Source organism: Macrosteles quadrilineatus, unplaced genomic scaffold, assembly GCF_028750875.1.
Source record: "Macrosteles quadrilineatus isolate MER2022 unplaced genomic scaffold, UCM_ALF_1.0 Scaffold_8__2_contigs__length_117827958, whole genome shotgun sequence".
Taxonomy (NCBI): domain Eukaryota; kingdom Metazoa; phylum Arthropoda; class Insecta; order Hemiptera; family Cicadellidae; genus Macrosteles; species Macrosteles quadrilineatus.
In genome coordinates, this window is record NW_026542601.1 from 4971550 (window position 1) to 4998490 (window position 26941).

The 26941-nt window shown below is 33.4% G+C and overlaps 1 protein-coding gene across 1 annotated transcript in view; it reads left to right on the plus strand.

The window, feature by feature from the left end:
- The first annotated feature begins 8203 nt into the window (after window positions 1–8203).
- The window catches only part of LOC129000847 (uncharacterized), a 49699-nt gene continuing 30961 nt past the window's right edge, over window positions 8204–26941 (plus strand). The window contains exon 1 of the mRNA XM_054427893.1: window positions 8204–8286. The gene's annotated coding sequence lies outside the window, so the exon portion shown is untranslated. The remainder of the gene's footprint in view (window positions 8287–26941) is intronic.

The window sequence follows — 26941 nt, forward strand, 5'->3', positions numbered from 1 at the left end:
GGTTGGTCCGGGAAAGTCAAAACTAGCTGCAACTATCACACTACTGCAGAGGTTGGTCCGGTTCACTGGGCTTCTGATTGTTGAAGTAATTAAGACATAATTCTACGACTAACGAATGGTCCAATTAAAGGAAGCGATCTCTTCGCTACTTCCGTGTGTACGTGTCCGACCGCCAACGACGTAAACAGACTGGGTAGTTCTTGTATTGTACTTGTAATGTGTACAACGGAAAAGACAATTAATTGGCAATTGTCTATTTGTATTGACCATTGGTTTTGATAGTATAGTAGAAGTAGACTTCTCAGTCTATTGCATAGTTTATACATTTGTAACTTGTTTCATGTTGGTAAAGTTTGACTGATGTTGACCAAATTAATAATTTTGTTTTAAGGGGGAAATTCAATGTAACTAACAGATTTGGCTTTATATTTTGATTAAAAATACAGTGTTTATGCATATATAATACGAATAAAATAGTATTCCTTTTCAAAAAATTAAAATAGTTCAGCAGGGGAAATTTTTCTGTCAAAAACTATTCTTCGATGTTATTTTCCAGTCATTAGTTGGAAATATTTTTTTTTTTTAATTAAGTTTTTGTCCAAGTATAATACTTTATGAAAAATAATAATCTGTACTTTTTCTGCCTGGATATAAATGTCGCAAAATAGAAATGCCCTCTATACATCTTCAATTTGATAATTATATGTATTTCCAGGCAGCAAACCCTTTAATTATCCAGTCATCTGATAACTTAAGTTATTGCAATTGGAGTTAATCTAAATTCGAGTAACGGAGTGAGTTAATTTATTTCACTCTAGCAGTTGATTGTTCACTGAATACAGGGACTCATTCACATCAGTCCCTAATATCAAGAGTGATAAATCTTTGAGTCCCACTACGGAAAAAATTACTCCGACTTAAGTTACTTCGACTTAAAGCCAGCGAAAATAACACAATTCGAATGTATATCAAAATAACACAGCCTTCAGTTTACCTTTAGGACAGCGAAGCAAGGGTTTGGGGAAGGTTTTAATTATTACACGCTCTAGGGTACCTACAGAGGGGAGAGCAAATCTTTGTCTGGAAGTAATTAGGCAGTAATGAAGTTGAACTTCCCGCCAAATTGCCTCGAGAACATAACCTCAATTGCCACTGAAGTAGCTTTTGGCGGGAACTGTTGACTGTAAGATGTTTACGTAATATGATTAGGTTGTGTGTATGCTTAACGTTCCTTACTGGTAAGATCTTCATGGGTCTCTCTTATATTTATATACAAATATTTTTAGTAGCTTCTTTGTATGAAATATTGTTTTATATAATTTGTAAATGTTCAGAAAAGACTAGTATCATTGAAAAGAGTCATTTCATCTGAATTGAATTCATTATAGATGATAGAACAACGGGTCAAATAACTCTATGATTTGAAAATATACTAAGGAAAAAAGGGAATGATGAACTAAAGGGCGATGTTTTAGCAAGTTAAAAGTGATTTGATATAAACGTAAACCATCACAATAATTTACCTTAGTTACTGTAATGTTGCTGATCATTAGAATCCTACGTTTCTTACTTTTCATGCTTCATCATTTCAGAATCTCCAATACTATTTTTCAAGTGCTTCAGTCGTAGTTAGTTCACAGCTCTTGAGGAAGCTGTCGACCTGAATTTTCTCAAGTTAAAATCTCTCCGGTTCAAACTCCAGACGAGATGTGTTTAACATTGCTCAACACATCTCTTTAGTCTGATTTATTCGCTCTCAAACAAATGTGCCAAAATTACACGGTAGGTCTCTTAATCACACTTATTTGGGCTAATTTGCTCCTAATTGGATGAAAATAGAGAGTAATTTAATCATAGTTAGGTAGCAACATTTGTCACTAGCGTAACCTGTATTCAGCGGGTTTCTTTTAATTGTTAAATATCTTAAAGTTTTACTTAGACATTAGGTATGCATAAGTATCAAAAAGTTAAGTTATTCAAATTCAGTACTTGAAAACGTTCCCAAAATAACTGTTAAGATTATTTAGTAACTCCAAAGACAAAATTAGGAACACTTCTAGTCCAGTTATTCGTAGAAAATCCATCTACTAAAAACGCACATCATTTGGTCCCGCTAACTAATTCCGCTAACAACGTTGTAGAAGTATTTTTGTGCACAATTTTCGTTAACATCTTTACCGTAGATACATTACTGTATAAGGCAGAGGCCGTTCTAATGATTTTTATTAGTTTTACAATATTAATCTTCGTTTTTATTGAACCATCTTCAAAATAGCCTGTGTGATGTGGTAGAATACAGTTGTCTTTTTATATTAACGAATTTTTCAATATGCAGCATTTTTTATATGTTTCTCTCAATTGTTTTAGCATATGGGCATGCTAAAAAAAATATAATCACAGTAATTATAATTACTGTGAAATAATTTTAGTAAAATTATAACGGCAAACCATTATGGAGGTTGTAGTCAAAACAGTATATCTCTTCGAGGTAGAAAGAGGTATTATTTCGTTACATATTATAGATGGAACGTTTCTTTAGTGCCTACCTAAAGGTAACAGAACTACATATTCAATTTAATCAAATTTGGAATAAAATACAAGAGCGTATGAGATTTATTTAGTATCATGGGTTAAGAAAGAGGTAGAAAAGACTGCTGTTAGTTTGCACTGCCTTATAGACTGCTTTATAAGGGTTAAAACCGTTAGCAGCAAATTTCTATTGTGAAAGAATGGTTTACCAAATATAATGTGAAATTCAAAATGTTCATTACAAAATTATTTATATTTATTTACGGTAACTGTTAAAAAATGTTTTCACAAAGGGTACTTGTTAAGGAAACAATATTCCAAACCAGTGGAAGATAGGGATATAAAGATACCTGAAGATCCAATAAACAAAGCATAATGCATTATGCAGTCATTGCTTTGGAAACAGATTTTCTTGTGTTTCTCACAGCCTTCTCGCCTTGAATCTGTTAATTATTAAAGACCTTTTTCTTTTTTTTCTCTCTTTCACAAAATAACGATGTTTTACTTTAGCCTCGATTTCAGTTGCCTATAGCAATTAAGTTTTTCCATGTTACAGTTTCATAAAGTTAATAGTTAATTCACTCAATTATTTCCAATATGTGGTTTTTACTCGTAACTAATGATAAAACAGAGTTGGCTCTGGAAATCGTATTTTTTAGCTAGATTCAGTTTTTTGTCTGTCAAACTGTTTTATCCAGTTAAAATGGAATCGTACTCATCAACAATTATTAAGTTTCTAGATTCGTACGTTATACTACAGATATTGCTTATACGCCCAACAACATTTACTACAACAAATATTTGTTTACTTTGTAAATATAAAAAAATATATATATATATAAAATATATATAAAAACTTATAAGCACAGCAAACATTTTTGTTACTCAAAATATGTCATTTGACAGTTTAAGAAATATGGTTTTAAATATTAAGTTTATAAAATCCTTGATAAGCTGAAAACTTGTTCAATTACGCGAAAAATCACTATAGAAGTATACGCAAAACCCCATGAAATATATAATAATATTTCATACTCAACAACTACACACATGAACATTAGGTCACCATCATGATAAGTCAAGTGTTTTTATGACGATGATTATCTCATAATAATAACAAATCCTATTGGTCTTGTGTCGATATATCAATCTGTCAATGTCAGTTACCAAGATTATTTCCCTGTGATTAATGATGTGTCAAATCATCTGAGCCAGAGGCAGCTAGCTTGCTGTCAATGAACCAGATGATTTAATTATCAGCTGTTGTTACAGCTGTTTCTTACAAAACATCTCGTACATGATTACGGTCTCATTGTAATTTAGAAACTTGAAAATTGACAAAAAAAGACACTAAAGTCTATTAACCTGTCACATGTTCCCAAGTCATAAAAAGTATGTAACAAAAATAAATCATCCAAGTTTTGATTGAAACGAATTTAGTCTATCTGTAAGAATTTACAATGAGGTCCAAAGTTTACCTCAATAAAGAATGACCAATAATGAATGAATATGTTTCATTCATTCAAAAAATTGATGGACACCTGTTAGTACTTATCATGTTCATGTACATTTAATTTCAATTTTGCACATGGTCGTAAAAAGTGTTAATAAGTGGATAAATTAAAGATCCATTTCAAGAAAGAATTCCCAATTTCCAATAATTCCATCATTATATTACTATTCCGATGTTCGGACTGAACTATTTTCAAATATGGAATCAAGCTATTAGTGAGCTGTCTTGTATATGTTTGTCACTAAGATAAACAGCTGTTTCCTACCATGACCACTTTTACAAAAATATAAATTAAAAACAGCTGGGTAAATTTCTCGAACTGAACTGGACACCGGATTCATAGGGAAGCACTGTAACCAGTGCAATTTCCATTCATAGCTCCTATTCCAACAGTGAACTCCCTGATGGTCCGTAAACTGTATGGGATCTAAGGTCAGTCTAAGGTCCGTAAACGGCCAAACTGTGTCAGTGGGATCGAATGCGCCGATCGTGGGACTAGACTGAAGACAGGCTGTGATTACCTGGACCCACAGCTCTGGGCAATGATTACGGGACAATGCCGTGACCATCCATGTTTGATTCTAACGGAGAGCAACATGTCATTTCTTCCTCTTTCATTAGGCTCATTACGTCTTGCAAATTCCAACTTTTGACTTTGTGATTTGCCGATGCAATGAGTTTTGGAGATTTATTAGACAATGATCAATGCTTTTCATCATCAGGTTGGAAAATTGTCAATTGCCGTGCGAAAAGTAACTTTTGCCGTTGCGCTGAAAAGGTTTCGGGTTGTAAAACTGTTTGTTGAGGTTTTGTTCACTAGAAAATTGCAAATTGTATTTATAATCCTCCGTTGCCGTGAGTTTTTGAATTTTGACTAAGAATTGGGGACTTTATCATCTGGTTGCAGGATTACACTCTACATTACTTCGGGCAACGTCTAACATTTGTTGTCATATATCGTATGCTCAAGTCAAGGGGTTTGTATGTTTGATTGTTTGATACTAATTAACATGTGTATGATCAGCTTGGGGAATCACTCATTGCTTTTTTTCTAATTATAACTGTTAACTTTGTGGCTTGCCGATGCATTAAGTTTTTGTGATACATTCTAGACAAAGATTGAGATTTTTGGGATATGGTTGAAGAATTTCTTAATATGTCTTGTGAGTCGCAATCTTTGACTGTTATTTGGCAACTTCATGAGTTTTTGACAATTTTTTGATAAATATTGAGTATTTCTATGATCTGGTTGAGTTAAGTTCTGAAGTATTCATTTAAAAATATATGTTTTTTCTCTAAAGTATTAGGATGAAATATTGATTGCCTTGTGTTGACACGATACCTTACTCAAGGAAATATTTCACCTAATCATTTTAGGCCAACTCATTAGTCATTGTAAGTATGTAAATATCTCTTTCGTGACTGCATGCTTCCTTTATGGACTATCAGCTTAGACTAAAACCTTATTGATAAACTATTGGATTACAGGAGAGTTTCACACGAGTCGGGTCGTTCTCATGCCAGCTTCTGATAAATGATCAAGAAAAATGTGCGGGATCACAACCTTGGGGTAGTCCTTTGCCACTCAGCTGTTAGATGTATTAATCACGTCATCAATGACGTCACCCCCACACACCCCTCCCCCCACTCCCCCTCTGCTAAGTCTACTTCTCCCCTAGGCACCAGATCAGATGATTCACTCTCTTTCTCCAATAAAAGCAACCCTTCCCAGTCTGTTGATCAGACTTGTTTACACCAGACAATTAACTTTTGTTTCGTTATTCAATTGTTTGTTTTGAACAAACATATTACACTTTTATTTGTTGTTTTTTATTGTGTTGTTGGATTTCTTTGATTTGGGTGGATGAATAGTTTATGCCATCATAACCTTTTAGGGTGGAATTTTCTCAGGGGTTGCTGTCGTTGCTGAGAGAATTCTATAAAATCTATTCTTCTCAGTCACTCTAAAATTTCAGTCTGTGAGTTACAAGTCTAGTCATAAAGATTATCCATAAAATATGGGGAATTGTATAAAAAAATGCCGTTTAACCATGACATCTGATACAAAAATTGTGGTTATAATGGTTATAATGATCGTTTCCAATCGATGGTTGTACAGTATCATAACGTTGGTAGAATAAGATTATGAAATAAACGGATGAACGTAAAAGAAAACGATATAAAGAGTGGTAACACAAATCCAATTCTATTGAAGTTCAAATCGAATGCGGATCTACAAAGCTTAAAGGGGAAGTATTGACCTTGCCCCAAATGTGATTGGTTTGCCCCAAAATCGATGACCCCAAGGGGCTCAAAGGGGCTGAGGGGCTCTCGGCCCTTTTCTTATTATTTTTGTATCCGTTTTCTTTTTATGGAAAAACATATTCTTATATATATTTTTCTTTTTATGAAATTGTGTTGTTATAAGAGACGATGTTTTATTAGTATTAATGGATGTATTTGTTTAGGTTTCAATGTATATTAAGGGTTTTCATTTTTTTAGTTTAATTATAATTATCAATCATAAATAAGTTATAAATTATCATGATTCTACTTAGTTTTCAGCTGTTATACGGTTTTTAAAAAAGGAAAGTGGACAGGAGCACAAATGTATTATAACATTGTATTATTTGCTAGGTGTAAAATCACACCAAATCACCAATGGATTTTATCTAAGTGGTAATGCCGTAACCCCTAGGTCTAGCCTGATGTAATGTGAAAAACAATTCCGGGCTCGTGCCTAGCGTCCTAGGACAAAAAAGTTTAAGTGTCAAAAATATACATTTTTAGTTTTTGTGATCGGCAATAAATCACAAAAATGAATTTCATCCTTGATACGTCAATTCAAAAAAACGCTCCATAAAAAATAATCCGATCAACAATATATTTTTGTACGATTGAATCCTATAAATTTTATTATTTCTTTCACCTTTATAAAAGTTTACGTCTTCATATGAAAAAGCCTTCTTATCTTCTTTATCTTCTTATAAATTATTTTTAAATACGATTATTATTTTTAAATAAGGAATGGGTTATTACACTTTTCCCGTATTGTTACCTTTTAAATACCTCCCTTTGCTAATTATTATAAATTATTCCAAGTGGGTTAAGACAATTATTCTCTCAGTATTTCTGGAAACCACTCCCTTCACCTTTGATACACTAAAGCCCCTAGTTTTTAATTAATAAAAGCAACAAAGCTCAGGAAAGAGGGAGCGTTTCTTTAAGTCCAATTAGCAAATAATAAATTCAACATTTAACCTCGAAGAGACCGCTGCTTCCGTATTTATACCTGGGAACTTATTATGGTTCATTAAGTAAATGTCATTAAATTTAAATAATTTGAAGATACGTGTAATTAAGTTATATAATTTTCCTGTTAATCATAACATCTTCGCAAATAGTGATATGCTAAAAAAACAGTTCAAGCTATAGCAGAAAACCACCTACTCTGTCTATTATTTTATTATACTAATATTCTAATATTTTTATTAAATAAAATTTTTAAATTTCAGATACCGAGACAGTTGTTCTCACCTTGGAGATCTACATTTTATTCGATGGATGTATATACAAAAATTTAGGCTCGAAACCACCTGACTCTATAGCTGCAAGCCATTTGTGAGTAATTAAATTCGTCTCTAGTCTCCCAAACAGTATATATAATCATAAATATAGCTTAAATATTTTTCATTGCTCTAAAGTTCTATTACTGATGATTTAACAAGAAATAAATAATAGTGAACATAAATATTATTTATACGTTATCGTAGTAGACTAAAGAAAACTCTAAAATCTCTTCTGCTAACTATGGTGACCTATCAAAGAAGTTATTTGTTTAATCCATGAATTCTTAGAATAAATAAAACCCCATTCTCATCATGAACTCATCCCATCTAATTGGGCATTTCAAAAGTCTTAAAAAATACGATTCTTCAACCCCGTTCTCTAAAAATATCCATTTCGACCTTCTCCAATTTTCCACCAACCCTTGTAAAATTTTAAACCAGGAAATGTTTGAAAAACGACATTTTTCAGCACCATCTGTTTTTGGTAAAAGTGCACATGCATTGCTGAACAGGTAGCGGTAGAACTCCCCTCCCCCCAGGCGCACGCCCAACATCTCTGCTCAGTGTTCAGCTGTTCTTCAGTTGCGTTTTGGTGTCCGTAGCGAACGTACGGAGCGCTCACAGTGAACTGAACATTGGTGGACGTATTTACTGGTTGTGATTAAATATATCGAGGTGAGTTACGAAATTATATTTGCATTAACAAAAGAATTTTTTACATGCCTAAATTAAATATATACTGTATACATATACTATATTTTTTATAAATTTAATGCCATTTTCTAAATTAAGTATTTTGATCTATGCTTAACAGTTTATTTTATTATTTGAATTAATTTATATGCAATAAATAACATTAAACTTACAATTGCTATGTATTACCATTGAATAAAAATAAACACCACTTCATCTATGATATTACTGTATGCCTAACACATTTGTTTTATATTGGATGTGTTTTGTCAAGTAATACTTTATTTTTAATGTATACTATTTAATGTTATTATATAATTAAATTGAATTTATAGGCCTAACCAAAATTGGATTGTGTTGAAAATTTGTTGACAATTATTTACAGATTAAACTTGGATAGCTTTATTCATAGTGAATACGTTTTATTATTTAAATTATTGTGTTGAGCTTCAATAGTTATTTTATTTATATCGGTCCCATGCATTTAAACATACTTATACTGTATACTTATTCTATAAACTCAAAATTATGGTTATTGGTTCTACAATTAATCTTACATTTGCAAGACCCCTAAGCATTTGTTCAAGTTTTTTAAGTGTTTATACAATATCTCTTTATGAAACACACGTTTACTAAGTGGTTTATTATAAACAAACCACGAATTCCCAACACTCCTAAGTAAACATAAAGTTTGAAAAAATATAAAACTCAAAATAACCATTGGTTACTTTTAAACTGACAATTACCTACATGTCAATTATGGATACCCAGTACGGTGTAACGAAAATACAAAGTTTAATTCTGGTGATAGGTTATATTTTACCAGGTTTATCATTTACTAAAAATAGTTATTCTACACTCAAGATCATAATCCATGAATAAGATTTTTCCCGTAATATAGACCAGGTCTTTACTGCATAGTTTTCAATAATTTATTGTGATTGTACACTTTAAGCAAGCATGAAAGCTAGGTATCAAATAATGTGTTTTGTTTACAAAATTGTCATTATTTTTTATTGGGATGAAAAATCCTTGTTTTAGTCCAAATATTTTATCATGATAAAAAAAACTGTACAATACTCTTCCATTGTGCAAAAATATACAGTAATATATACCTGTACCCCTTACACTGTATGCATTTTCACAAAGGTAAACTCAAAGAGTACTCCATTGGAACTTTCCACATCTACCATTGCTCATAATAGTCTGGGGGGTCCATTGCGAAGAGTTGTGATAGGGCATTCATGGACTATATGATTCTCAATTAATTAAAAGTTTGTGCCACACATCATTTAGACCGATCGTCTCTCATTGTCCAGTATGGTAAATGTAGTATTAAACATATTCATATGAACCTCACGTGCTGGGCTATACTAAATGGACAGTCCTCTAAATTCAAAGCTCCATAACCCCTACTTGTGCTTCCCCTCGCTACATCAGAGGTTTTCTTGTTTTGACATATCATTTATATCTTTGCGGACCTTTGAATTTGACCAAAATACAAACGTGTTGAGATATTATTTATACTATTTATATGTACAATTTTTTTTTTGGGGGGGGGGCTTGAATTTCCCGTCATGCATTTTGGGATTGGTAAATATCACTTCATCCACCGCTTAAATAGTGGAACGTGTTATAACGTAAAAAGACATTCATGGGAAAGTGTTTGATCTTCAAAAGCAGTTTTTTTACCACATTAATTTCAGGTTTTAAACAATCCAATTTCAACATTTAGCATTTTTCTTTGTACAGTAGAATTTTAGCAGAAAAATAAATAATTAAAATACAAGCATCCATAAAACTCAAATTACTTCATAACTGTATGTTATAAGATTCTCATCTTAGTGCTGTACCATAATTTGATAGATTGAAACAACGGTCTTTTATAAACTGCACAGCGATATACAGTCATAACACGTATTGTCAAAACTCGAATCTTTCAATGATATAATATTCATCGATTTTAGTTCGTCTGAAAATTGTTTAGCAAACAAAATATTATTTACAACATTCATTTATATATCTTAGTTTTCAACTACAAAAAAATGTTGTCAGTAATCTTCGTACCAGCTTCACAATATAATTGTGAATATTCAAATCATTCACATAAAATTTACAAATAGTAAGTTGTCCTCCTAGACGTCTACTTAATCAGAAAAATCTAAATCTAGAATCTTATTTTATATAAGGATCTTAACTAATAAATTTATGCTACACCTGGTATTTTACTTTTGATAATATTAAAATACAATTTCTTAAATGATTTTTGAGTCTGTCTTATTTATTTTTTTTATTATTATGACATAAATTTATTTTTTTACTATTTCAAAGAGTAAAATAAACAACATTTGTACCAAGACTGTGAAGTCTTCAAGCGAAAGGGACGTATCCACTAGACCATGAGATTTAGCTTCCCTCGACTGAGACTTCTTTATAAATATTTCTCCTCAACAATCTTCGATTTATACGCCCAACGAAATACTCCTCGTCTTCTTTCAGTTGCACTCTACTGTTTGTTCGACGTTTATTTGGAATTTATCACAGCAGTATGGAATACTTTTGAATACTCAGTGAGTTGGAAGAATTATTTTTTTCTATATATCACTGCAACCCATAATTTCCCGAATCGTTCGAACTAAAGGGATGTTTTTTTATATAAGTGTATTATCAAAAACAGAAAACTTTATAAATTCAATTCAATGTAAGTTCGTCTTTGGCAAGTGCTTTCCTTCCTTTAAGCCACGTTTACTTCAGTTTCACTTCAAAGGGACTTGTACGAACTGAATTGAAACCTTTTGCGGCCCATTGAACTGAAATAGCAAAGGAAGAAGAAGAAGAAACATTACGTCAAAAAGAGAGTTTGTGAGTCTAGCTAAATGTTTTGAAGCTGGTACAAAGATTTTTTTCAGTAAAGCAGTTTGAAAAATATTATTATTCGTGTAAAATAACGGTTTAGTCAGTGTTTATAAACTCAGTTGAATTTCTATGAAATTATTATGATGGATTTTAGGTCTATAGATAAATTTTAAAACATCTAAATAAAATTTAATTGAACAATTTCAAATGTTAAGTACATTTAAACTTTGAAATACAGTAAAGTGAAATTAGAAGACCAGTTCAACAGTATTTTAGGATAACGAGCTTTTTATTGGTTAATAAATCAGATTTTATGTAAATAATTTCATAAAAAATCTGGTCACTTTAAGTTGGATTTTTAAAGCATTTATTTCATCTAGTTGGTAACAATTCCTTCAAATATTTAATGAGTTTTAGTTTTGGGCATAAGATCCTTAAACCACAATACTAAGCAAGAGTTTGTATTATTTTCCATTAAAATTTGTTAATTGATCAAAGAATAAGCTCGTTTACCAAATTAAATAAGTTGCTAAAAATATTTTTATCTGTTCATCACATGTTTCATAAATTTTTACAAGATTATTTTTTTATCAATCAATTTTAACATACAACAAATGAGTACGTTTTCAGCAATTTTTGCTCAAAATCAACAATTTTTCTACATTACGAAAAATATTTTTAGTAGCCTCACACTTTCGCACTTCCATTCCATCAACACGTCTCAAATATCTAAAGATGTCCCATTAAAGTCTATTTTAAAATGCATATCTCCTCACTCCCTTTTTCTGTTCCCTTGAACCATAAAGTAAATCGGCTTTATTTATATTTTCTGTGAAAGACTTCTTATCAAAGTATTAACCAAGGGAGTGTTGTGTAGGGGTGACGACGCGACATCCTGAAAGATAAGACGTTTTGTGGTCTCCTTAACGTCCCAATAGACACGCATACATTCTGCTCTATACAGCTATTTTATTGCCCAGTTGAAAACTGGCATATTTACTGCATATTACTGGGAAATTTTATTGCTGTTAGGGAAAATTACCCACTCATTCTCTGTGCTACCATATAGCATTCAACAATTTTAATTTTTGAATTTAAAAGATCTGCGCGTACCATGGTCAATTGATTTTTAAATTGTGTTGGTTATGGTCATATAATTTAAACATAAAGGGAGTGTTCCTATATACATAGTTTAAAAATGTTTGTATACTTTCTGTAATATACATTTATTTTCCTATGTATTATTTGCCCAGTTTTAAAGAAGTAATTGAGCCACTAAAAGAAGTGCTGTCAAATATTATTTTATTTTGCCATTTTGGCGTGTAAACGTGTATAATAACTGTGCAACCAAATCAGACTGAATGTACCTATTTACTATAATCAACTATTATCAAATCTACAGTCATAGATTGAAAAGTAAAAGAGAAAATAGATCTGTCTTACCCTCTAAAAGTCTCATTAAATTTATTTGGGTAAATACGTTTGACTAAAACTCATACAAAATTACTTTCAACATTTCATTTTTCACTGATAATGTATAAACTTGTTAGAATATATTTAACGATTAAGAAAATTAAGAATCTTCGAATTTTCAACTAAGTTCAAATCAACCAGCTACCCTCTACACAACGCACACTGGTGGAATCCACGCACTGGCTTTGACAAACTGGGAACAATTCACCAACCATGATAACAAACTCCCCACAATCAAGTGGATCTTCAATTAGGGTTGTATAGACTCTGGGGTGAACTACCCCAATGTATACACCTGGACTTTCACACCACTAATGATGTGTAAGGGCATGTGTAAGGGTTTGTAACAAAACCTACAACAGGGGCTGTTAGATGTGTGGTTACCATAGATTAAATACGCCCTTAAAGATTTCTCACCCTTATGAATCAGCTGAAGATGATTTTAAGACAATTTAGGTCCACCAACGAGACAATATTATATTTATTTCTGGTTTATTTACAAACTTTTGAATTATTACAACTAAATATAAAGAGCTATGCTTAAATTACTACATTTCAGTCACTGTAAGACGTACGCTGAAATAAAAAAGAGGTGACATGATCAAATTCTACATGCAGTTTTTTTTTCAATTAATGACGTTAGGGTACTCAATAACATATACTCCTCTAGGTTAGGTCCACTACTCTCAATCCTTTTTACGGAAGAAACGTTGAGTATTTTCATAAGTATTCGTCTGATCAAAAGTGTTTTTTTTTTTATATATATATATATATAAAACTAACCAAAGGAATTACATACCTTACAGTGAGCAAGTTCTCTTTCCGCATCTACATACTCTGCATTACTTGTAAAAGAATTTATATCGCACAGACTCCCTGATAATACTACAAAATAGTCTGTTCTTGTATACTATTCCCTTCCTTCCATCATTTATCAGTCTTCCGGAGTGTTTTGTCACTTCCTAATCTGGTCGTTTATCATGCGGTATTTCTGTTCCCATATTTCTTCCCGCCTTCCTTCTTATCTCCGAATTTATTCTCACACTCAAAAAAAGCTCTACACCTGTTATAAACTTATCAATTAGTGTTACATTAATCACTAGTGAAGAATAGTTTACGTCGAGAGATACGATCAAAACAAAAGCGGGCCTAGAAAGCAACCTTGTGGTACGCCGCGTAGGACCACCCTGTTATTAATGTGGGTGGTTTATTTATGGCGTTATCGGACACAATCTAGAGCAATGCGTGAGTTAGACGAGGCGTGGGTTTGGATTTAGGGGGATCTACCACATCGCGTGCAGGAAACCTGGAAAGTCAATGTCTGAAACTGATACATCCTGGGATTCAACGCCCTTGAAGCGTTCTTCTTATATTTTTAGGAAAAAAGATTGCATGATTGGGTAAATGGGTGGAAAGAAATATTTACCCTGATCCTGTAGTTGATTAGTTTTTTAATAGCTTCACAATAAAACCCATGTTACATTGTACGATAGTTGTTTACGTGTAGCAATCTAGGACAAAAAATACTTAGGAATCGCATGTCCTGTTGCTTACTTTATGTCTTGAAAAGGAAATGTATGTAGTTCGTGAAAATGTCTTTGGTTATTTATTCTGTGAGGTCTAAACAAAACTAAATGGACATTGAGATATCGCCATTTTAGTTTATGAAAATAGAGGAATTAACCACGAAAATAATGTCACTTTATTTTAAAATGTAAAATGAAACCATAATCCTTTTTTACTGGCATTCACAATCGTTGGATGCGTTCAAATCTTATTTAGAAACGAGAACTGCCTTAACTCCAAAGAGTTTTTAATTCGAACCACGAGAATGACCACTCACCTAAATTTGGTAATGACCTATAAACCTCAAAAATCCGTAAAAGCAAATAGCCGTTACCTTCATCAAATCTTCCAACATCACTCACCACTGGTATATTTTGAACCGACATACATGGAAAGGAGTACGCCTATTACCCTAACGATTCAACATCTTTCAAGCCATTAAACAAGAAAGAAATGATCCGCTTGTTTTCAATTCAAACGCAATCAACGGTTAAAATGATTCATACCGGTTTATCAGCCTTTCCACAAAACTGATTGCAGGAAATCAAGTGTTTATGCTTGCAATTATTCCCCTCTGTATAAATCTCTGGATAAACCCGCCAATCACTCCCTCTGCGAGATTTTCAATAAGCCCCATCAATTTCCAGCTAACGACCGTGGGTTGGCAGCATTGCTGCTGGCGGTTGCCATCACTGCATGGCGAGTAATCACTCTGTCAAGTTGGTACGAATGGTTTGTCGTCTGTACTAACCTCAAAATTGCTCCACTTAGTCCGCATTACAAACGATGTGTTACCTTGGCGAGGTTAATGATCTTTTGTGTAGTTTCGGGTCGCAGAATTGTTATAGAGTATATTTAAATTTGCAAGGAATCACAGTGGATACTATCAGAGACTTTTGGGACTAAAGCATTTTAGTAATTTTACTTGGTGGTTGCCAATGCTTTAATGTTTGTTGTGAGGCTTTTGAAATTAAATTCATTGATTTCCATTCAAAAGAAGACAATATGTACAGTGTGTTTTTATGTTTATACTACGTACTTCATCAAATAGAAACAGTTATGAAACTATGTGGAAGTAGGAAGTGTATTAAAGCCTCCTTTGATTTGCACGTCTCAAGGCCCGTGTGAACGGACAAATGCAAAATCGAAAGAGGTCACAAACAATTTAAAGCAAACAAAACTGAACATTGAATTCATATACACATATAGCCATCGATTAAAGTTTCTATCTTCAAAATAAGTCTTGAAATAGCCTATGCTACATTTGTATCACACGATATTTCACACTTGCACAGTCTCGACGTGGGAATCCTGGCGAGGTACGCGTGTTCAGGATGCGTGAACTTGTCTGAAACCGCTTCGAACACCAGATGTCATTGTTATGCGGAGCTACTGAAGTCTTCCACAGAATATGCAACAGACACATCCTACTGACTACTAAAACGTTAGAGTGTACGACAAAATAATCAGAATCAAAGACAGGATTGATGATGAGTAAATGTGATTTTCTGTCAGAATAAATGAATCATTGATGCATTCTTTCTTGATGTACTGTAAGTTTTTACAGAAGGATTAATGACGAGTCAAATGTTCAGGATAAAACGTTTAATGACCAATACATTCAACCTTTTACTTCTAAATAGACATTGAGTTGGATTAGGACTGAGGATGATCGAGGAATACAACTTTTATTTTTTTATGAATTAGTTTTTCCTCAAAATTTCTTTTATACTGCTTATATAGTTAGTTTTAGAAGAGAAAAAAAGGATTGGCGACTATTCATTGAATAATTTATGTCATTAATATGCCTTTAGTCTATTGGGCAATTAGGAACTGTAGGTCCCTTTGTTGCCATTAGCTGTATGGGCTATTAATTAACAGCTGTGTCTAAGGAACATGTCGGCCTTAGTCACTAACAAGACTACAAGATCGCGCCACTCATCCTACACTCATCCTTCACTCATATTTGGGTTAAAATACGCACATAGTGGCGTCCCCATCTTAAATAATTGATAATTGAGGATAGCTAGGTTTTGCACTTTGTCTACAAAATCGAATCACCATAAGCCTATTTAAAAAAATGTATGAGCAGAAATAGTTCCTTCATTTTTTTTATTCACAACTAATTGTTTTCAAGCTATAAATACTCTTGTCGTTATCTTGAGCTTTGAGAAACAGGTTTTATCTGAATATATTTTTTCGTTCAATATCTTAATTGTTGGCGTGATTATTAAAACTTAAATAATTCGTAATTTAAAGAAAAATCTTATGACGGTTTGTATTATTTACTTATTAATCAGTCCAATGTCTAAGGAACATCGGACAATGTTTAATTGGTGACTATTGGCACATTTTTCTTATTATTAACCGTAAACTAATGTATCAACTTTGCATTCCACACATCCATAAACTACTAAAAAAAAACGTTTGAAAAGGTTAATTGACGAATAAATTTAATATTCTATTATTTTTGTGCCTAATAAAAAATTATAATAAACTTAATGAATTTACTACTATGTTTTACAATAGACTTTCGTCGATATGTAAGTAAAAATGGAATCCCCACAAAGATTATAAACTATCAATACATATTTTGGAGGTTTCTGAATAATATACAAAAACCTCTCTTTGGAAATCTCTGACAACTCTTGAAAGTTTTTGTGAGCAGTCCCTATCACTCTTCCAGGAGGTGTGTCATAGATACTTGAGTGTTGCCCAAAAACATTTACAGCCCTTGTAAAGATACGACTGGTATCGTGTTCGTGTGGAAGATTCCAAAGCTTTTAGAGCTATCTTTGGCTGCAAACTGTAATTCTTGTAAGCAGCTTTAGTGCGAGACGAAATTTTAGACTTATCACTTAATGTGGATTTTGTAGAGAATCCAAGGGGGGTTTCTTGAACATTAGTTTTGAATCTTTGGTTTGTTTACACAAATTGGTTATGTCTACGATTATTTGTATTTTTTTACTTTTTTCATAGTGAATGTGTATTGGCAATGAGTTATACTTGCAGTTTTATGACTAAAAATCTAATATTTTATCTAAAATTCCATTTATTTATTTATAATCGTATTAATCTTAAGTAGTTTGGTTAGGTGACCATTTGAACTCAATTATAGGATTTTCTTATTGAAATAATCAGGATTATTTACTGTAACCAGTCTAAATGTTTAAACTGGTGTTCTGGTCATCTAGATTCGTATTAACAATCCTTTCGTGTTTTAGTGGTTTTTTATTGTAATTCTTCAAGAAATATTTGCAATAACCGAGAAGTTTTTCATCCATAGAGGAACGGTGGTTAAGTGCTATTCCCGATTTCTGTAGAGTAGGGTTTAACAAATTATTTAAGTTCTCAGTGATTAGAACTTTTCTCTGCAATGGAAAACTCTCCACTTCAAGACATGCAAAATATAATCAAACTATTATCATGTGGAATTTAAAACCTATATTATTACTACGTCGAAGACGAAATCGTTTTTTATATGAGATATGGACTTAAATAACATCAAAGACAAGGGAATAAGTACTGAAAATGGGAGGTTGCGATAAAACACATTCCAAATAAACTTGCTGAACGACAAAACCACTTTACCTGTTGATCGTGATTTTCAATTGTTGCTACTTGCATTCCACCTTAACAACTTCAACACTAGATGTTACAACAGGTTTCTATACAAGGATGTTTCATAATCAAACAATAGCATGACTCGTTCTTCCCATGTCCACCACCGTTATGATTTTGCCGTCAACTTTACTGTGTTCTTGACCTTTTCTGTAAACTGACCGGAATAGTTGTGAATTTATTCATTCCTTTTGTCCACTGATTTCCTTTCTCTCACGATTATTTCTCTCTTTGGCCTTGCTTTTTCCTTTTATTCTTGACAGTACTTCACCGTTCAATTAAAATATAAAGGAAATAAATATTGTTCGATTTTATGTTGTTGTTTAACATCCTGATGATGAATTTTGTGTTTGTGATTATACAAATGTAAAATGTGACAGTAATTCACTAATGGTTTCAATTTTTTACTCAACCCTCGATAAGTATGGGTATTAGTTTTAGATTTCCAAGGTTCTCTAATTTAGAATAGAACAATGCCTTCATAAGTCGTGTACAAGAACTAAGAACATAGGCTAATAAAAAACTGTACTTTGGAGTAAATACGTATAGCAACGCATTTTTGACATTAGAAACTACATAAGAAAAAACCTACCTTCAAACCCAAGTGACTAGATTTTGAAAACTCATTTTGGCACTTGAGTCTACCTAGGCACCAACTTATTTCAACCCCCATGTAACGAAGAAAAACACATGCTTGACGTTAGTGATTAGAAAAAGATAACTCACTTTAGTCATTTTAATTGTGACTCTTTCATCTGCATGGGGAAAATTTATTTCGTAAATATTTTTTCAATGTAACAGAAGCATCACTAATAATCACCCGATCATACGGGTGCGTACATTTACCAGGATAAATATGTGTATATATAAGTTTATACAGTTAACTATTTGCTTTGGTATGGAAAGAATTATATAGTTTTGTAAAAAGATTTGCATTTTCTGCATATTAAGTACCGTAGCTTAAATATAACTCATTTACGCGTAAAATAAGTAAAACTGTGGTGTAAAGTCAACATGTTTCACACTGAGGAAAACCACCCTTTCCACACGATAAGATCGGGCACGTAGTTTACAGAGGGAGGAAGAAAGGGAAGTTTCGCTTGACCGAAAGTCACCCCCGGTCTCGCGGGGGATGTAAAATTGGCGGGAAACCAATCACATTTGGAGGGAACGACACACGTGACCGCAAAGATGCCTTTCTGAGAAATAGCCTAACGTGTGTAAATTTACATAACCGATGGTTGTAGGAAGCTTATTTTCATTTAAGTTTTAACTCAGTTAAAATAGTTCATACTCGGAACGTAATTAATAGCTACACACCTTTCAATTGATGTTGATGATTTAAGGAAAGCGTCATCATTTTATTAAGGAAAACAGTCCTATCGAAACCCAATGATACTAGTATACATACTGACACAGCCTACAAGATAATGCATTTAATTTGGTGTCTATAACTGTTATCGAAATAATAATATATCATAATAATGAATCATCTAAACATTTCTCTAATACCAAATTTCGCTTCATTTTCAGTGATGTAATTGTGGATCACTGTGTAGTGACCATAAGGTAGTTTTAGCGAATTTTCCACATAGGGAATAAGCTATTACCGTAGTACTCGTGGTAAGACCTGGACCCGGGACCGATTTACTTTTTCGATATGGGTCACAGCTTATAGTCTAATATTTATGGCACTATGGTGGCGCTAAGAGCCAATGTTAGTTCTTGCTATATGATTTAACCGTAGGCTATCAAGGCAATCTCGCCCTAGAACAACGAAATCGTATACATATAACAACAAAACTCTCTTGTTACATACGGGTAAAAAGTGTAAATGCAAATTAATTCAGGGAAGGATTTGGTTTATTCAAAAGAGCATAGGCACACTTTACAATAACATGCATAGGTCAAAAACCTGCACAACACAAAACCTTATCACTGCATGCAACCTGCATCTAGACATGACTGGGGAAATTTATAGCCAATAAACTCTTGTAGAATTACCCGCAATCCTTGCGTCCCCGTCGAATCGCTCGGTTTATGGGAGCCTTAGGCTTCATAGCAAAAACTGAGCTGTAAAAGCCCAAGATGGCGTAACACAGCGTTTTTGCCGCGAAATATAATACGACGCTGGAAAAAGTTTTATGAACAAGCCTGGTTATGTACCCACATAAAGTATCGGGAGAGTTTGTGGAATTACATTTGTGGCATAAACTTAAAGAGGTAATTATATTTATGGACATTAATTTTACTGTCGAAGATAAATCTATTACTAAACGATAAATATTAAATTTAAATATTTAAAAAGGGGTTTTTTAACGGCATGTGAAAGTTTTAAGAGAACAACTTTCGTGACACAGGCTATCCAGCTTATGCTGGTATCTAGCCAACGAGGAGGTAATAAGCTAAAAATGTAGGTTGAAATCTTAGTTTCCACGGTAATACCTTACTGTACCTTTTTTTTGCATAGTTAGGTACAAACAAAATATAAACTAATTTAAGAACGTATTTAGGTGTAAGCACCTTACAGGTAGGAGTTGTTCCCCAAAACCTTTATCATAGCTTTTTGATTGTATAAACGGTTTTGATTAGAATTCTAGTAAAATACTTTCACTGTGTACCCTTTTATCTTACCGATGTAAAATAAATAATATTTAAGTGGCATTAATCTATAACCGTGTAATGTTACCGGAGCTGTGGACAAGAGTTAAGACACTGCTCCTAAGCATAAAACACTCCTCATACAAAATCTCTCGACGGAGAACATCCCTCCATACTCCATCCAATTCCCTGTATCTCCATCTCCGCCATTATCGGCACACGCCATAACTTCCAACCTCAATATCGCAACGATCGCTCCATTAAATCGATTGCCAATATGCAACCTGTCCGATGCATAAACCAAGCGTTCCAGCCGCCTGTAATGGTCTATGCAAATAGAGGCGTGCCACAAGGTAGTGTTTTAGGCCCGTTGCTCTTTCAACTACTGTGTGCAACAGTAGTTACTATAAATAGTAAGGAGAACTGTTTTATAGATTTATTCTCATCGATCAGCTGAATATAATGTTTATCTACAACTATGGTATGCAAGGTTTAAGCGTGTTAATTTTTTATGTTTAGTCGGAAAATAAAATATTTAACCTTACATTTACCTCCCTACCTAACAAAAACGTAACTGATTCAATAAAATTTACTTTTCAATGAGACTCTAAATTTAGTTGCTACTACGGATTAAACATGATCTTAAAAAATAGAAAACTCTTCTATCTTAACCGTGAAAAAATATCTCTGTGTAAAAAATAATCACTTTCTTGAAAAAACTGTGAGATGATAAGTTTTATTATTTGGTATCTGATAACTACAGCAACTGTTTCAACTGTTATCAAATGGCCAAGGTTATAAAATATGTTATTATGCAAGATATTTAAGTCTATTAAAATAAATTGCTAGTTAAACTAAGGTAGGCTCATTTACGTTACGTTTTACATGGGAAAGAATTAAAATTTGAGGTAATGTAATTAGTAAATACTGTACAAGTAGATTATAAAAACCCGCATTAAAATGTGTAAGACATTGGAAGGCCAGGATAATGTATTGCATAGTAGTTAGCGTCTCGAACTTCGACCTAAAGAACGAAATTCGGTTCCCGTAAAATTCATAGGCATTTTTTGACCACCCCTCAAAAAATTTTACTGTTCTTAGTAAATAATGCCACTGACGTTGAAGCCAAAAATAATTACACCGAAAAATCCCGATGCAAAACATGTCCTTTGGGAGGAAACTCGCTGTATTTTCAGATCGTTAATATTTCAGCGTATATTACCATATTCACTTCCAAACAAGGTCTTGAGGATTGTCGATAATATCTTAATTTGACGAGCAGAAGGCGGGATGCGTTATTAAATCCAAAAACGGATGAAATTAATTACCTCATGGAATCGAACCTGAGCTCATTATACTTAAACATCACCCGAACCTGCAATCATGGTAAATAGTCTTCTTTACATTCAGCTCGTATCTGCACGGACTTTGGATATTTAAATATTCAGACATGTGCCGTGATGAAGAATTCTATTTATCGTTGTAGCGCGGTTTTTGTTTAGTTATGGTAATTTTTGCAAATGGTATGTTAATCTGTTGAAATTGTCGGAATAGTATTTGTGATGGACAGCTGAAGTGTTAGGTACATTCCTACCAATCAATACAAATTAAATTAATATAATTATTTTATCAAGGTGATTTTATTTTTGAGAGTTTATGTTTGGAAGCGGTTGGAGTAACGTGAAGATGAAAATGGTATTTTGTTAGAAAAGAAGTTGAGTTAAATAATGTTTTTTTCAATAACTTGTATATTGCCAAAATATATTTTTCATCATTCGCTTAACGTAGAGTTTGCTAAAAATCATACTTTCATAGAGTACTGTATTCATATTTCGTTCACTAGATGTTCGTTTATGAGGGTCCCAACGTGGGACTCGATAGTAGGTGTATTGTTGTAATGAACCAAATCATAGGTATGTATAGCACTCAATTATAAAATAAATAATACATTTATGTTTTGATAATTTAGTAAAGAAGAATGAAAAAGATAAAAGTGGGGCAAGTCACTCATTATTTGTGAATCGTGAAATGAACCCGTCTGCTACAGTTATTTTAAACAGTTAAAAATTGAAAACCTAAAATGCTACATATACTTCGAAACCTCTCCAATCAAATATGTTATCAGGCAGGTAAACTCCAAACTCGTGTGGGCAGAGATATTTGGGAATTGTCAAGTTTATGGTAATGTTGAAGTCTATGCTAATGTGTTGGCACCAGTGGAATAGTAATGTAGAGGGAAGACTATTAGACTTAGCCTCGGGGCCAACCACGCCTCGAACAGGAAGATGGAAACTACTTAAATCTAGGCTTGGGAGAGTTTATGATTGAATATGTAAGCATATTGTTTCATAGAGTGGATATCGTTGCCTTAACCTCTCTTAGGCTAGTTGCAAACACAAATTTGGAAGGCCGTTTTTCGTCATCAAACATTTGATTTGATCTTTTTCACAACAAAAATTCTGTATATTGATATCCTTATAATTCAGCCCCCAAAGCTGCTTATTAGCAAATTTCCCATATGGGAATAAGCTATTACCGTAGTACTCATGGTAAGACCTGGACCCGGTACCGATTTATTTTTTAGGTCCCCAGAGAAAAACACCCTCCGTTCAAATTCATATACATGCGTTAGTGCGATAACTCGATCAAAATTGATCCGATTTTGATGAAATTTGGTACAAACGTGTAAACCTACATTTATTCGAACGAGTTCACCAGCATGATCGAACTATGGGGTCAGGGGTTTGTGGGGGTTTCATGGTGTAAAAATGGGATTTTCTCATTTTTCACCCTGGAAATATTAAATCTTTCAATTTCTTTCCAGACCATTTTGTAGAACTAAAAACACAAATAATTTAGTATATTTAAAAATTGTTGTTTGCCTAAAAGTTAGGGGAAAACCCAAAAAAAGTGTAAATTTAAAATTACCATGTTATTCCTGTGGAGAATAAATAAACTGTTGTAGCTTGCTTGTCTATAGACTTTTGCTGAAATTTTGAAATTCTGTTTACTTCATACTAAGTTATCAATATTTCAATAAAAACCCCCTATTTTCTTCCCTGTAGCAGCAAACCTAAGTACTCATTAAAATTAATTATATTTAAATAGGAAAAAAAATCCGACAGTTTTCAGGGAATATTTTAGTAGAAATCCAGCCAGGTAAATGGTAATTCACTTCTGCAGGGTTGCTGTGGCGGGGGTATAGTTTTTATATACAAAAACTTAGGCTATTTTGGTACTGTAATTTGAACCCTCTTGTAGGGAAGGGGCTACCTAAGCCCCATGACGCAAGTATGCAGTTATCTTTTCTGCATCGTGACGAAAAATGTGTATTAAACGATTAAACTCCAAATGTTCAAGTTTTCCTCGTCCATTGGCCAGTTTCCCTCTACCCACGCTACCAACTTATTATTCCAACCATCCGCCATATTAAAATGCAAGAAGCAACTCTTCTCCCATTATTTTCAACCTCATTGCCTCAAGATGAACATCATTACACGAAGATCTCGTATCTGCCACTTGGTAACCAGAGTAATTATATATTTAAAGGTGCTTCAACAGTTTTTGTGAACTTTCTTAAATACCTTGATCTTTTAAGATGGGACGAGAACGGACTGTGGATGGGAAATTATTTAACATTAGTATGCAAGAAATATGAGTTTTAAATTGTTTTTAAGTTATTTAAGAAGAACGTATCTACTTAGAGGGCGTTTAAATCGAAATTTTGCTAAAGTTAAACGGGTATTTAGTAATGAGAAAGCAACGAGAGAAGAAGTGTTGAAACCGGGTAAAAGATTACTTTTTATATTTATTTCCTTTTTAACCTGATTGACTGCGGGCCATAATAGGTCTTAACATACAAACACGAATAAATACAATTCATATTTGTTCTTGAGTGTTACATATATACTTACATTACATTTATACGTTACTGAGCACATTGTTCAACCCTAAATATAATATTTTTTAGAATAACTTAAATTTATTTCAGTAATACTTTTTTATGACACATCTCTATCTCAAGGCACCTTTTCAGTGTCTTTTCGGGGGCATTTGTGACTAACCCAGTGACCGTCCTGGAAAACTACTGCATTTCAACCCTCCCAGGAGTGACAGATTCAATCTCCTGCGTATATATTAAATTTGTAACATTTGATAGGCTTGAACAGCTTTTTGCAAAAAGTGTTTGCGTAATGACACTGACGCCCTGATGTAGAGACTAGCAGCTTTTCTTCATCAACTTTAAAGTCTTGTTGCCAAATGTGCAATGCGATTCTACATTCATTGCAATGTAGATAAGACACGAACTATACTAACAAGTCACAGTCGCCGTGACCGCAGGACGAGAGGACATCCTGGCAGAGGTCATAAATAACCGGAGAAGACGCTGGAAAGTGAGGCATCCTGCAATTATCACCAGAGTGTCTGACAACACGGGCAACACACCTCCAGCCTTGGGAACGGAGGAGATTAAATGTAAGATCACTGTGGAACGAAACAGCTGACAAACATCAGCTTACATAGTTATAATATAAGTTCCAAATATAGATTTTGATCTATGAAAATTGATCCGATTTCCAAATTTTCTATTCGGCTTCACAACTGCTAACGCAAAGCATAAAACAATCGATCCAAATGTAGTGAATCGAAATTTTTAGTTAAAAGACGTGAGACAGAGCTCCATTTTGTATAGAAAATGACCTACGCTAAGGGAAAGTTTAAACACGAAACAACATTATTTGGGTATGCCTTAGATGGACTCTTCCCTTCTCATGCCTAATTCCTAGACGACAAACACTAGGATAGCCTCTCATCCTAGATTTGAACTTAAAAGTTGATACAAGTTTAAATGTTTTTGAAATGGGCTGAAACCCGTCCCTCTTCCACTGAAGACCAAGGCGCTAACTACCAGGCTAACAGCACAGCAAAGAGTTGATCTGGTGCTCTGATCCAAGTTGAATCAATTTTACATATTCGAACTATCTAGTTTACGTCTTTAATTTTTCAACTTAAATAAGTTCATGAATCCCAATTCTTAAGTTAAAAAGCACCTACGTATGATATTACACTATGCATGGATGTATTTCAAAATGAAATCTTTCTCAAGGAACCTTTCTGGAGAAAACTCACTGACCTGATTAGATTAGAAACCTTCATCCTGTGTTCTAGCAGCTGGTAGATTTCCGATAACCAATAGAAGCTATCATTACTTCTGATCAAGAAATCTAACTCTCACTACAAGAGTAGGATCTAGAAGTTCTCATCAATAAATAAATCGGTGATATCAAGGTCGAAATGCCAAATCAGTCTCGGTTACACAGGAAATACCACGGATCGGAAGTAGCAGTTAATTGCTAACATCTGACTGATGATACAGATTACGGAGAGCTTCAGATCCAGTTTGATGGATCATACCATATGGAGCGTTTCCTTATGACCTTGGAAGTATGTCAGTATGTCACAGGGTGCTTTCTTGTTATCATGAATGTAAAATGTTGGGTTAGTTGTAATACTTGAAGCAGTTATAGTTGTTGAAAGGTATATGAAGTTGTTTTGTGGACATTTGTTGGAGATTAAGCTATTAATCTTTTGGGTTGAAGAATTTTACCGTACATGTTATTCTTCGACGTCAAGGTTGACTAGCAGATCTTGATTTTCAAAAGATTACCGAGTCGTGAACTAGCAAAAATAATTGAATTTTGTTGCAGACAACTGCCTTACAAATCCGTGGACGTAGCTGAGATAATCAGTTGTATTGTAGCTTACCAAGAAAGATGCCGATACGTTGGGTAGAATTTTCAACACTAATGTCTTTCGAAAAATTGACTAGACGAAATAAATTGTGATATTAGTAGATGGCTTTGAACATTTTAAAGCATAATTTTTTAACCGACGTTTTAAATAATCCGTTTTAAATTATGTTTTTGCAATGGAATGGCTTAAAAGCGTAGTTAGCTTACCAATTCACCAGCTATAATCATTAAAATACCCAACAATTCAGGACAGCTAGATCAAATCACGTCGATATTTTTATCTGTAATCAATAAATGAGATTTTGATCTACATGTGAAATGATCAGAGTCTTGTACAGCAATCATTATTGAGTACCAACGCAAACATTCCGTTATTAACAACACATAAGCGGGGAGAAAATGCCACATGAGCCACATAAATATGTTCTTCTCACACTTATCGCCTATAAACGTAGATAGAGTTGTCCCAAAACTGGTTTTGATCGGGGATTTTATCTGTTTGTTGTAGTAATAACAGAGAACCACTTCTGAATTATATGCGGGACTTAGCACCTCAAGTGCTTAATCTGGTACTTCGAGGAGTTGTAGCTTCAAATTGCGACGATCTTGTTTGCGTACAGTGTTATCATTATTTTAGGTGTTTTTCCAGTCGGAGGAAAATTAAAATCTTTAAGTTTTCAATTAAAGGTACTTATGTTAAAAGCAATCTTGTCCCGTATTTCCTAATCAAACACCTTAGGCCATTGTAATTAAAATTCACGCCAAAA